The 12,417-nt window shown below is 48.3% G+C and overlaps 1 protein-coding gene across 5 annotated transcripts in view; it reads right to left on the bottom strand.

Moving 5' to 3' along the window:
• The window catches only part of LOC131359338 (ankyrin-repeat and fibronectin type III domain-containing 1), a 61,567-nt gene that overhangs the window by 28,630 nt on the left and 20,520 nt on the right, over positions 1–12,417 (bottom strand). For all 5 annotated transcript variants that reach the window (XM_058399153.1, XM_058399171.1, XM_058399143.1 and 2 more), the window contains one exon: positions 210–308. The gene's annotated coding sequence lies outside the window, so the exon portion shown is untranslated. The remainder of the gene's footprint in view (positions 1–209; positions 309–12,417) is intronic.

Below are 12,417 nucleotides of genomic sequence, written 5' to 3'. Positions count from 1 at the left end.
AATGTACAAAATCACACACACACACACACATTTATCACATTCCATAATAATACCAATAATAATAATAATAATAATAAGAAGAAGAAGAAGAAGAAGAAGAAGAAGAAGAAAAAGAAGAAGAAGAAGAAAATTTATTGGTGCACTGGAAAATGGCCAGATCGCTGTTCTTTGTGTGTGTGTGTGTGTGTGTGTGTGTGTGTGTGTACTACCAGTCAACGCTGAGAGAGCGCCTCCTGTAGAAACTCTTCTCCTGCTTCCTGTCTTTTACAGAGAGACGCTGAGTCAAACGCAGAAGACCAGAGTCCACCCTGTCTCACAGACACACACACACACACATACATTATAGACATATTATAGGTCATTTAATTGGGGAGGATTATTGGGGACGTGGTGTTTGGGTTATCAGTGCTTTTTGAAACAAATAGGGGTAGTGAAGGGGGAATAGGGGGAGTGAAGGGGGAATAGGGGTAGTGAAAGGGGAATAGGGGGAGTGAAGGGGGAATAGGGGTAGTGAAGGGGGAATAGAGATAGTGAAGGGGGAATAGAGATAGTGAAAGGGGAATAGGGGTAGTGAAGGGGAAATAGGGGTAGTGAAGGGTGAATAGGGGTAGTGAAGGGGGAATAGGGGTAGTGAAGGGGGAATAGAGATAGTGAAAGGGGAATAGGGGTAGTGAAGGGGGAATAGAGATAGTGAAGGGGGAATAGAGATAGTGAAAGGGGAATAGGGGTAGTGAAGGGGGAATAGGGGTAGTGAAGGGGGAATAGAGATAGTGAAGGGGGAATAGAGATAGTGAAAGGGGAATAGGGGGAGTGAAGGGGGAAAAGGGGTAGTGAAGGGGGAATAGGGGTAGTGAAGGGGGAATAGAGATAGTGAAAGGGGAATAGGGGTAGTGAAGGGGAAATAGGGGTAGTGAAGGGGGAATAGAGATAGTGAAAGGGGAATAGAGATAGTGAAAGGGGAATAGGGGTAGTGAAGGGGGAATAGAGATAGTGAAGGGGGAATAGAGATAGTGAAAGGGGAATAGGGGTAGTGAAGGGGGAATAGGGGTAGTGAAGGGAATAGAGATAGTGAAAGGGGAATAGGGGTAGTGAAGGGAATAGAGATAATGAAGGGGGAATAGAGATAGTGAAGGGGGAATAGAGATAGTGAAAGGGGAATAGGGGTAGTGAAGGGGGAATAGAGATAGTGAAAGGGGAATAGGGGTAGTGAAGGGGGAATAGGGGTAGTGAAGGGGGAATAGGGGTAGTGAAGGGAATAGAGATAATGAAGGGGGAATAGAGATAGTGAAAGGGGAATAGGGGAAGTGAAGGGGGAATAGGGGTAGTGAAGGGAATAGAGATAGTGAAAGGGGAATAGGGGTAGTGAAGGGAATAGAGATAATGAAGGGGGAATAGAGATAGTGAAAGGGGAAGAGGGGTAGTGAAGGGGGAATGGGGTAGTGAAGGGAATAGAGATAGTGAAAGGGGAATAGGGGTAGTGAAGGGGGAATAGGGGTAGTGAAGGGGGAATAGTGGTAGTGAAGGGAACAGAGATAGTGAAAGGGGAATAGGGGTAGTGAAGGGAATAGAGATAGTGAAGGGGGAAGGAGTGGAGGAGCAACAGAGTGGAATGGGTTAGTGGATGGGTAACAGAGTGGAATGGGGTAGTGTAGGGGTAACAGTGTGGAATGGGGTAGTGTAGGGGTAACAGAATGGAATGGGGTAGTGTAGGGGTAACAGAGTGTAGGGGTAGTGAAGGGGGAATAGAGATAGTGAAAGGGGAATAGGGGTAGTGAAGGGGAAATAGGGGTAGTGAAGGGGGAATAGGGTTAGTGAAGGGGGAATAGGGGTAGTGAAGGGGGAATAGAGATAGTGAAAGGGGAATAGGGGTAGTGAAGGGGAAATAGGGATAGTGAAGGGGGAATAGAGATAGTGAAAGGGGAATAGGGGGAGTGAAGGGGGAATAGGGGTAGTGAAGGGAGAATAGGGGTAGTGAAGGGGGAATAGAGATAGTGAAAGGGGAATAGGGGTAGTGAAGGGGAAAAGGGGTAGTGAAGGGGAATAGGGGTAGTGAAGGGGAATAGAGAGAGTGAAGGGGGAATGGGGGAAGTGAAGGGGAAATAGGGGTAGTGAAGGGGGAATAGAGATAGTGAAAGGGGAATAGAGATAGTGAAGGGGGAATAGGGGTAGTGAAGGGGAAAAGAGATAGTGAAGGGGGAATAGAGATAGTGAAAGGGGAATAGGGGGAGTGAAGGGGGAATAGGGGTAGTGAAGGAAGAGAGATAGTGAAAGGGGAATAGGGGTAGTGAAGGGAATAGAGATAATGAAGGGGGAATAGAGATAGTGAAGGGGGAATAGAGATAGTGAAAGGGGAATAGGGGTAGTGAAGGGGGAATAGAGATAGTGAAAGGGGAATAGGGGAAGTGAAGGGGGAATAGGGGTAGTGAAGGGGGAATGGGGTAGTGAAGGGAATAGAGATAATGAAGGGGGAATAGAGATAGTGAAAGGGGAATAGGGGAAGTGAAGGGGGAATAGGGGTAGTGAAGGGAATAGAGATAGTGAAAGGGGAATAGTGGTAGTGAAGGGAATAGAGATAGTGAAGGGAATAGAGATAGTGAAAGGGGAATAGGGGTAGTGAAGGGGGAATGGGGTAGTGAAGGGAATAGAGATAATGAAGGGGGAATAGAGATAGTGAAAGGGGAATAGGGGAAGTGAAGGGGGAATAGTGGTAGTGAAGGGAACAGAGATAGTGAAGGGGGAATAGGGGTAGTGAAGGGAATAGAGATAGTGAAGGGGGAAGGAGTGGAGGAGCAACAGAGTGGAATGGGGTAGTGGATGGGTAACAGAGTGGAATGGGGTAGTGTAGGGGTAACAGTGTGGAATGGGGTAGTGTAGGGGTAACAGAATGGAATGGGGTAGTGTAGGGGTAACAGAGTGTAGGGGTAGTGAAGGGGGAATAGAGATAGTGAAAGGGGAATAGGGGTAGTGAAGGGGGAATAGGGGTAGTGAAGGGGGAATAGAGATAGTGAAAGGGGAATAGGGGTAGTGAAGGGGGAATAGGGGTAGTGAAGGGAATAGAGATAGTGAAACGAGAATAGGGGTAGTGAAGGGGGAATTTAGATAGTGAAGGGGGAAGGAGTGGAGGAGCAACAGAGTGGAATGGGGTAGTGGATGGGTAACAGAGTGGAATGGGGTAGTGTAGGGGTAACAGAATGGAATGGGGTAGTGTAGGGGTAACAGAGTGTAGGGGTAGTGAAGGGGGAATAGAGATAGTGAAAGGGGAATGGGGTAGTTAAGGGGGAATAGGGGTAGTGAGATGAATAGAGATAGTGAAAGGGGAATAGGGGTAGTGAAGGGGGAATAGGGGTAGTGAAGGGAATAGAGATAGTGAAAGGGGAATAGGAGTAGTGAAGAGGGAATAGGGGTAGTGAAGGGGGAATAGGGGTAGTGAAGGGAATAGAGATAGTGAAAGGGGAATAGGGGTAGTGAAGGGGGAATAGGGGTAGTGAAGGGAATAGAGATAGTGAAAGGGGAATAGGGGTAGTGAAGGGGGAATAGGGGTAGTGAAGGGAACAGAGATAGTGAAAGGGGAATAGGGGTAGTGAAGGAGGAATAGGAGTAGTGAAGGGGGAATAGGGGTAGTGAAGGGAACAGAGATAGTGAAAGGGGAATAGGAGTAGTGAAGGGGGAATAGAGATAGTGAAAGGGGAATGGGGCAGTTAAGGGGGAATAGGGGTAGTGAGATGAATAGAGATAGTGAAAGGGGAATAGGGGAAGTGAAGGGGGAATAGGGGTAGTGAAGGGGGAATAGGGGTAGTGAAGGGAACAGAGATAGTGAAAGGGGAATAGGAGTAGTGAAGGGGGAATAGGGGTAGTGAAGGGGGAATAGGGGTAGTGAAGGGAACAGAGATAGTGAAAGGGGAATAGGAGTAGTGAAGGGGGAATAGGAGTAGTGAAGGGGGAATAGAGATAGTGAAAGGGGAATAGGGGTAGTGAAAGGGGAATAGGGGTAGTGAAGGGGGAATAGCGGTAGTGAAGGGGGAATAGGGGTAGTGAAGGGAATAGAGATAGTGAAAGGGGAATACAGGTAGTGAAGGGGGAATAGGGGTAGTGAAGGGAACAGAGATAGTGAAAGGGGAATAGGGGTAGTGAAGGGAACAGAGATAGTGAAAGGGGAATAGGGGTAGTGAAGGAGGAATAGGAGTAGTGAAGGGGGAATAGGGGTAGTGAAGGGAACAGAGATAGTGAAAGGGGAATAGGAGTAGTGAAGGGGGAATAGAGATAGTGAAAGGGGAATGGGGCAGTTAAGGGGGAATAGGGGTAGTGAGATGAATAGAGATAGTGAAAGGGGAATAGGGGCAGTGAAGGGAATAGAGATAGTGAAAGGGGAATAGGGGTAGTGAAGGGGGAATAGGGGTAGTGAAGGGGGAATAGGGGTAGTGAAGGGAATAGAGATAGTGAAAGGGGAATAGGGGTAGTGAAGGGGGAATAGGGGTAGTGAAGGGAATAGAGATAGTGAAAGGGGAATAGGGGTAGTGAAGGGGGAATAGGGGTAGTGAAGGGGGAATAGGGGTAGTGAAGGGAATAGAGATAGTGAAAGGGGAATAGGAGTAGTGAAGGGGGAATAGGGGTAGTGAAGGGGGAATAGGGGTAGTGAAGGGAACAGAGATAGTGAAAGGGGAATAGGAGTAGTGAAGGGGGAATAGGAGTAGTGAAGGGGGAATAGGGGTAGTGAAAGGGGAATAGGGGTAGTGAAAGGGGAATAGGGGAAGTGAAGGGGGAATAGGGGTAGTGAAGGGAATAGAGATAGTGAAAGGGGAATAGGGGTAGTGAAGGGGGAATAGGGGTAGTGAAGGGAACAGAGATAGTGAAAGGGGAATAGGGGTAGTGAAGGAGGAATAGGAGTAGTGAAGGGGGAATAGGGGTAGTGAAGGGAACAGAGATAGTGAAAGGGGAATAGGAGTAGTGAAGGGGGAATAGAGATAGTGAAAGGGGAATGGGGCAGTTAAGGGGGAATAGGGGTAGTGAGATGAATAGAGATAGTGAAAGGGGAATAGGGGCAGTGAAGGGAATAGAGATAGTGAAAGGGGAATAGGGGTAGTGAAGGGGGAATAGGGGTAGTGAAGGGAATAGAGATAGTGAAAGGGGAATAGGGGTAGTGAAGGGGGAATAGGGGTAGTGAAGGGAATAGAGATAGTGAAAGGGGAATAGGGGTAGTGAAGGGGGAATAGGGGTAGTGAAGGGAACAGAGATAGTGAAAGGGGAATAGGAGTAGTGAAGGGGGAATAGGGGTAGTGAAGGGAAAAGAGATAGTGAAAGGGGAATAGTGGTAGTGAAGGGGGAATAGGGGTAGTGAAGGGGGAATAGAGATAGTGAAAGGGGAATAGGGGTAGTGAAGGGGGAATAGGGGTAGTGAAGGGAAAAGAGATAGTGAAAGGGGAATAGTGGTAGTGAAGGGAATAGAGATAGTGAAGGGAATAGAGATAGTGAAAGGGGAATAGGGGTAGTGAAGGGGGAATAGTGGTAGTGAAGGGAACAGAGATAGTGAAAGGGGAATAGGGGTAGTGAAGGGAATAGATATAGTGAAGGGGGAAGGAGTGGAGGAGCAACAGAGTGAAATGGGTTAGTGGATGGGTAACAGAGTGGAATGGGGTAGTGTAGGGGTAACAGTGTGGAATGGGGTAGTGTAGGGGTAACAGAATGGAATGGGGTAGTGTAGGGGTAACAGAGTGTAGGGGTAGTGAAGGGGGAATAGAGTTAGGGAAGGGGGAAGAGGGGTAGTGAAGGGGGAATAGGGGTAGTGAAGGGGGAATAGAGATAGTGAAAGGGGAATAGGAGTAGTGAAGGGGGAATAGAGATAGTGAAAGGGGAATAGAGATAGTGAAACGAGAATAGGGGTAGTGAAGGGGGAATTTAGATAGTGAAGGGGGAAGGAGTGGAGGAGCAACAGAGTGGAATGGGGTAGTGGATGGGTAACAGAGTGGAATGGGGTAGTGTAGGGGTAACAGAATGGAATGGGGTAGTGTAGGGGTAACAGAGTGTAGGGGTAGTGAAGGGGGAATAGAGATAGTGAAAGGGGAATGGGGTAGTTAAGGGGGAATAGGGGTAGTGAGATGAATAGAGATAGTGAAAGGGGAATAGGGGTAGTGAAGGGGGAATAGGGGTAGTGAAGGGAATAGAGATAGTGAAAGGGGAATAGGGGTAGTGAAGGGGGAATAGGGGTAGTGAAGGGAATAGAGATAGTGAAAGGGGAATAGGGGTAGTGAAGGGGGAATAGCGGTAGTGAAGGGGGAATAGGGGTAGTGAAGGGAATAGAGATAGTGAAAGGGGAATAGGGGTAGTGAAGGGGGAATAGGGGTAGTGAAGGGAATAGAGATAGTGAAAGGGGAATAGGGGTAGTGAAGGGGGAATAGGAGTAGTGAAGGGGGAATAGGGGTAGTGAAGGGGGAATAGGGGTAGTGAAGGGAACAGAGATAGTGAAAGGGGAATAGGAGTAGTGAAGGGGGAATAGCAGTAGTGAAGGGGGAATAGAGATAGTGAAAGGGGAATAGGGGTAGTGAAGGGAATAGAGATAGTGAAAGGGGAATAGGGGTAGGGAAGGGGGGAAAGGGGGAGTGAAGGGGGAATAGCGGTAGTGAAGGGGGAATAGGGGTAGTGAAGGGAATAGAGATAGTGAAAGGGGAATAGGGGTAGTGAAGGGGGAATAGGGGTAGTGAAGGGAACAGAGATAGTGAAAGGGGAATAGGGGTAGTGAAGGAGGAATAGGAGTAGTGAAGGGGGAATAGGGGTAGTGAAGGGGGAATAGAGATAGTGAACGGGGAAGGAGTGGAGGAGCAACAGAGTGGAATGGGGTAGTGGACGGGTAACAGAGTAGAATGGGGTAGTGTAGGGGTAACAGAATGGAATGGGGTAGTGTAGGGGTAACAGAGTGTAGGGGTAGTGAAGGGGGAATAGAGATAGTGAAAGGGGAATAGGGGTAGTGAAGGGGGAATAGGGGTAGTGAAGGGGGAATAGAGATATTGAAAGGGGAATAGGGGTAGTGAAGGGGGAATAGGGGTAGTGAAGGTGGAATAGAGATAGTGAAAGGGGAATAGGGGTAGTGAAGGGGGAACAGAGATAGTGAAGGGGGAAGGAGTGGAGGAGCAACAGAGTGGAATGGGGTAGTGGATGGGTAACAGAGTGGAATGGGGTAGTGTAGGGGTAACAGAGTGGAATGGGGTAGTGAAGGGGGAATAGAGATAGTGAAAGGGGAAAAGGGGTAGTGAAGGGGGAATAGGGGTAGTGAAGGGGGAATAGAGATAGTGAAAGGGGAATAGGAGTAGTGAAGGGGGAATAGGAGTAGTGAAGGGGGAATAGAGATAGTGAAAGGGGAATAGAGATAGTGAAGGGGGAATAGAGATAGTGAAGGGGGAATAGGGGTAGTGAAGGGGGAATAGAGATAGTGAAAGGGGAATAGGGGTAGTGAAGGGGGAATAGGGGTAGTGAAGGGGGAATAGGGGTAGTGAAGGGGGAATAGGAGTAGTGAAGTGGGGATAGAGATAGTGAAAGGGGAATAGGGGTAGTGAAGGGGGAATAGGGGTAGTGAAGGGAATAGAGATAGTGAAAGGGGAATAGGGGTAGTGAAGGGGGAATAGAGATAGTGAAGGGAATAGAGATAGTGAAAGGGGAATAGGGATAGTGAAAGGGGAATAGGGGTAGTGAAGGGAATAGAGATAGTGAAAGGGGAATAGGGGTAGTGAAGGGGGAATAGAGATAGTGAAGGGAATAGAGATAGTGAAAGGGGAATAGGGGTAGTGAAGGGAGAATAGGGGTAGTGAAGGGAATAGAGATAGTGAAAGGGGAATAGGGGTAGTGAAGGGAATAGAGATAGTGAAAGGGGAATAGGGGTAGAGAAGGGGGAATAGGGGTAGTGAAGGGAATAGAGATAGTGAAAGGGGAATAGGGGTAGTGAAGGGAAAAGAGATAATGAAGGGGGAACAGAGATAGTGAAAGGGGAATAGGGGTAGTGAGGGGGGAATAGGGGTAGGGAAGGGGAATAGCGGTAGTGAAGGGGGAATAGAGATAGTGAAAGGGGAATAGGGGTAGTGAAGGGGAATAGCGGTAGTGAAGGGGGAATAGGGGTAGTGAAGGGAATAGAGATAGTGAAAGGGGAATAGGGGTAGTGAAGGGGGAATAGGGGTAGTGAAGGGAACAGAGATAGTGAAAGGGGAATAGGGGTAGTGAAGGGGGAATAGGAGTAGTGAAGGGGGAATAGGGGTAGTGAAGGGGGAATAGGGGTAGTGAAGGGAACAGAGATAGTGAAAGTGGAATAGGAGTAGTGAAGGGGGAATAGGAGTAGTGAAGAAGGAATAGAGAAAGTGAAAGGGGAATAGGGGTAGTGAAGGGAATAGAGATAGTGAAAAGGGAATAGGGGTAGTGAAGGGGGAATAGAGATAGTGAAGGGAATAGAGATAGTGAAAGGGGAATAGGGATAGTGAAAGGGGAATAGGGGTAGTGAAGGGAATAGAGATAGTGAAAGGGGAATAGGGGTAGTGAAGGGGGAATAGAGATAGTGAAGGGAATAGAGATAGTGAAAGGGGAATAGGGGTAGTGAAGGGAGAATAGGGGTAGGGAAGGGAATAGAGATAGTGAAAGGGGAATAGGGGTAGTGAAGGGAATAGAGATAGTGAAAGGGGAATAGGGGTAGTGAAAGGGGAATAGGAGTAGTGAAGGGGAATAGAGATAGTGAAAGGGGAATAGGGAATAGTAGTGAAGGGGAATAGAGATAAGTGAGGGGGGAAGAGAGAGGGTGAAAGGGGAATGGGGGAAGGGAAGGGGGAATAGGGGTAGTGAAGGGGGAATAGGGGTCGTGAAGGGAATAGAGAGTGAAAGGGGAATGGGGTAGTGACGGGGGAATAGCGGTAGTGAGGGGGGAATAGGGGTCGTGAAGGGAATAGAGATAGTGAAAGGGGAATAGGGGTAGTGAAGGGGGAATAGGGGTAGTGAAGGGGGAATAGAGATAGTGAAAGGGGAATAGGGGTAGTGAAGGGGGAATAGGGGTAGTGAAGGGGGAATAGGGGTAGTGAAGGGGGAATAGGGGTAGTGAAGGGAACAGAGATAGTGAAAGGGGAATAGGAGTAGTGAAGGGGGAATAGGAGTAGTGAAGGGGGAATAGAGATAGTGAAAGGGGAATAGGGGTAGTGAAGGGAATAGAGATAGTGAAAGGGGAATAGGGGTAGTGAAGGGGGAATAGGGGTAGTGAAGGGGGAATAGCGGTAGTGAAGGGGGAATAGGGGTAGTGAAGGGAATAGAGATAGTGAAAGGGGAATAGGGGTAGTGAAGGGGGAATAGGGGTAGTGAAGGGAACAGAGATAGTGAAAGGGGAATAGGGGTAGTGAAGGAGGAATAGGAGTAGTGAAGGGGGAATAGGGGGTAGTGAAGGGGGATAGAGATAGTGAACGGGGAAGGAGTGGAGGAGCAACAGAGTGGAATGGGGTAGTGGACGGGTAACAGAGTGGAATGGGGAAGTGTAGGGGTAACAGAATGGAATGGGGTAGTGTAGGGGTAACAGAGTGTAGGGGTAGTGAAGGGGGAATAGAGATAGTGAAAGGGGAATAGGGGTAGTGAAGGGGGAATAGGGGTAGTGAAGGGGGAATAGAGATATTGAAAGGGGAATAGGGGTAGTGAAGGGGGAATAGGGGTAGTGAAGGTGGAATAGAGATAGTGAAAGGGGAATAGGGGTAGTGAAGGGGGAACAGAGATAGTGAAGGGGGAAGGAGTGGAGGAGCAACAGAGTGGAATGGGGTAGTGGATGGGTAACAGAGTGGAATGGGGTAGTGTAGGGGTAACAGAGTGGAATGGGGTAGTGAAGGGGGAATAGAGATAGTGAAAGGGGAATAGGGGTAGTGAAGGGGGAATATGGGTAGTGAAGGGGGCATAGAGATAGTGAAAGGGGAATAGGAGTAGTGAAGGGGGAATAGGAGTAGTGAAGGGAGAATAGAGATAGTGAAAGGGGAATAGGGGAATAGGAGTAGTGAAGGGGGAATAGAGATAGTGAAAGGGGAATAGAGATAGTGAAGGGGGAATAGAGATAGTGAAACGGGAATAGAGATAGTGAAGGGGGAATAGAGATAGTGAAAGGGGAATAGGGGTAGTGAAGGGGGAATAGGGGTAGTGAAGGGGGAATAGGGGTAGTGAAGGAGGAATAGGAGTAGTGAAGTGGGGAATAGAGATAGTGAAAAGGGGAATAGGGGTAGTGAAGGGGGAATAGGGGTAGTGAAGGGAAGAGAGATAGAGAAGGGAATAGAGAAAGGGAAAGGGGAAGAGGGATAGTAAAAGAGGAATGGGGGTAGTGAAGGGAATAGAGATAGTGAAAGGGGAATAGGGGTGGTGAAGAGGGAATAGAGATAGTGAAGGGAATAGAGATAGTGAAAGGGGAATAGGGGTAGTGAAAGGGGAATAGGGGTAGTGAAGGGAATAGAGATAGTGAAAGGGGAATAGGGGTAGTGAAGGGGGAATAGAGATAGTGAAGGGAATAGAGATAGTGAAAGGGGAATAGGGGTAGTGAAGGGAGAATAGGGGTAGTGAAGGGAATAGAGATAGTGAAAGGGGAATAGGGGTAGTGAAGGGAATAGAGATAGTGAAAGGGGAATAGGGGTAGTGAAGGGGGAATAGGGGTAGTGAAGGGAATAGAGATAGTGAAAGGGGAATAGGGGTAGTGAAGGGAATAGAGATAATGAAGGGGGAATAGAGATAGTGAAAGGGGAATAGGGGTAGTGAAGGGGGAATAGGGGTAGGGAAGGGGGAATAGCGGTAGTGAAGGGGGAATAGAGATAGTGAAAGGGGAATAGGGGTAGTGAAGGGGGAATAGCGGTAGTGAAGGGGGAATAGGGGTAGTGAAGGGAATAGAGATAGTAAAAGGGGAATAGGGGTAGTGAAGGGGGAATAGGGGTAGTGAAGGGTACAGAGATTGTGAAAGGGGAATAGGGGTAGTGAAGGGGGAAATAGGAGTAGTGAAGGGGGAATAGGGGTAGTGAAGGGGGAATAGGGGTAGTGAAGGGAACAGAGATAGTGAAAGTGGAATAGGAGTAGTGAAGGGGGAATAGGAGTAGTGAAGAAGGAATAGAGATAGTGAAAGGGGAATAGGGGTAGTGAAGGGAATAGAGATAGTGAAAGGGGAATAGGGGTAGTGAAGGGGGAATAGGGGTAGTGAAGGGGGAATAGCGGTAGTGAAGGGGGAATAGGGGTAGTGAAGGGAATAGAGATAGTGAAAGGGGAATAGGGGTAGTGAAGGGGGAATGGGGGAAGTGAAGGGAAGAGAGATAGAGAAAGGGAAAAAGGGGTAGTGAAGGAGGAATAGGAGTAGTGAAGGGGGAATAGGGGTAGTGAAGGGGGAATAGAGATAGTGAACGGGGAAGGAGTGGAGGAGCAACAGATTGGAATGGGGTAGTGGACGGGTAACAGAGTGGAATGGGGAAGTGTAGGGGTAACAGAATGGAACGGGGTAGTGTTGGGGTAACAGAGTGTAGGGGGTAGGTAGTGAAGGGGAATAGAGATAGTGAAAGGGGAATAGGGGTAGTGAAGGGGGAATAGGGGTAGTGAAGGGGGATTAGAGATATTGAAAGGGGAATAGGGGTAGTGAAGGGGGAATAGGGGTAGTGAAGGTGGAATAGAGATAGTGAAAGGGGAATAGGGGTAGTGAAGGGGAACAGAGATAGTGAGGGGGGAGGGAGTGGAGGAGCAACAGAGTGGAATGGGGTAGTGGATGGGTAACAGAGTGGAATGGGGTAGTGTAGGGGTAACAGAGTGGAATGGGGTAGTGAAGGGGGAATAGAGATAGTGAAAGGGGAATAGGGGTAGTGAAGGGGGAATGGGGTAGTGAAGGGGGAACAGAGATATTGAAAGGGGAATAGGAGTAGTGAAGGGGGAATAGGAGTAGTGAAGGGGGAATAGAGATAGTGAAAGGGGAATAGGGGAATAGGAGTAGTGAAGGGGGAATAGAGATAGTGAAAGGGGAATAGAGATAGTGAAGGGGGAATAGAGATAGTGAAGGGGGAATAGGGGTAGTGAAGGGGGAATAGAGATAGTGAAAGGGGAATAGGGGTAGTGAAGGGGGAATAGGGGTAGTGAAGGGGGAATAGGGGTAGTGAAGGGGGAATAGGAGTAGTGAAGTGGGAATAGAGATAGTGAAAGGGGAATAGGGGTAGTGAAGGGGGAATAGGGGTAGTGAAGGGAATAGAGATAGTGAAGGGAATAGAGATAGTGAAAGGGGAATAGGGATAGTGAAAGGGGAATAGGGGTAGTGAAGGGAATAGAGATAATGAAAGGGGAATAGGGGTAGTGAAGGGGGAATAGAGATAGTGAAGGGAATAGAGATAGTGAAAGGGGAATAGGGGTAGTGAAGGGAGAATAGGGGTAGTGAAGGGAATAGAGATAGTGAAAGGGGAATAGGGGTAGTGA

The sequence above is a fragment of the Hemibagrus wyckioides genome, linkage group LG01 (genome assembly GCF_019097595.1).
Source record: "Hemibagrus wyckioides isolate EC202008001 linkage group LG01, SWU_Hwy_1.0, whole genome shotgun sequence".
In the NCBI taxonomy this organism is placed as follows: domain Eukaryota; kingdom Metazoa; phylum Chordata; class Actinopteri; order Siluriformes; family Bagridae; genus Hemibagrus; species Hemibagrus wyckioides.
Note: the sequence above shows the minus strand (reverse complement) of the source record. Positions and strands in the feature narration are given on the sequence as shown.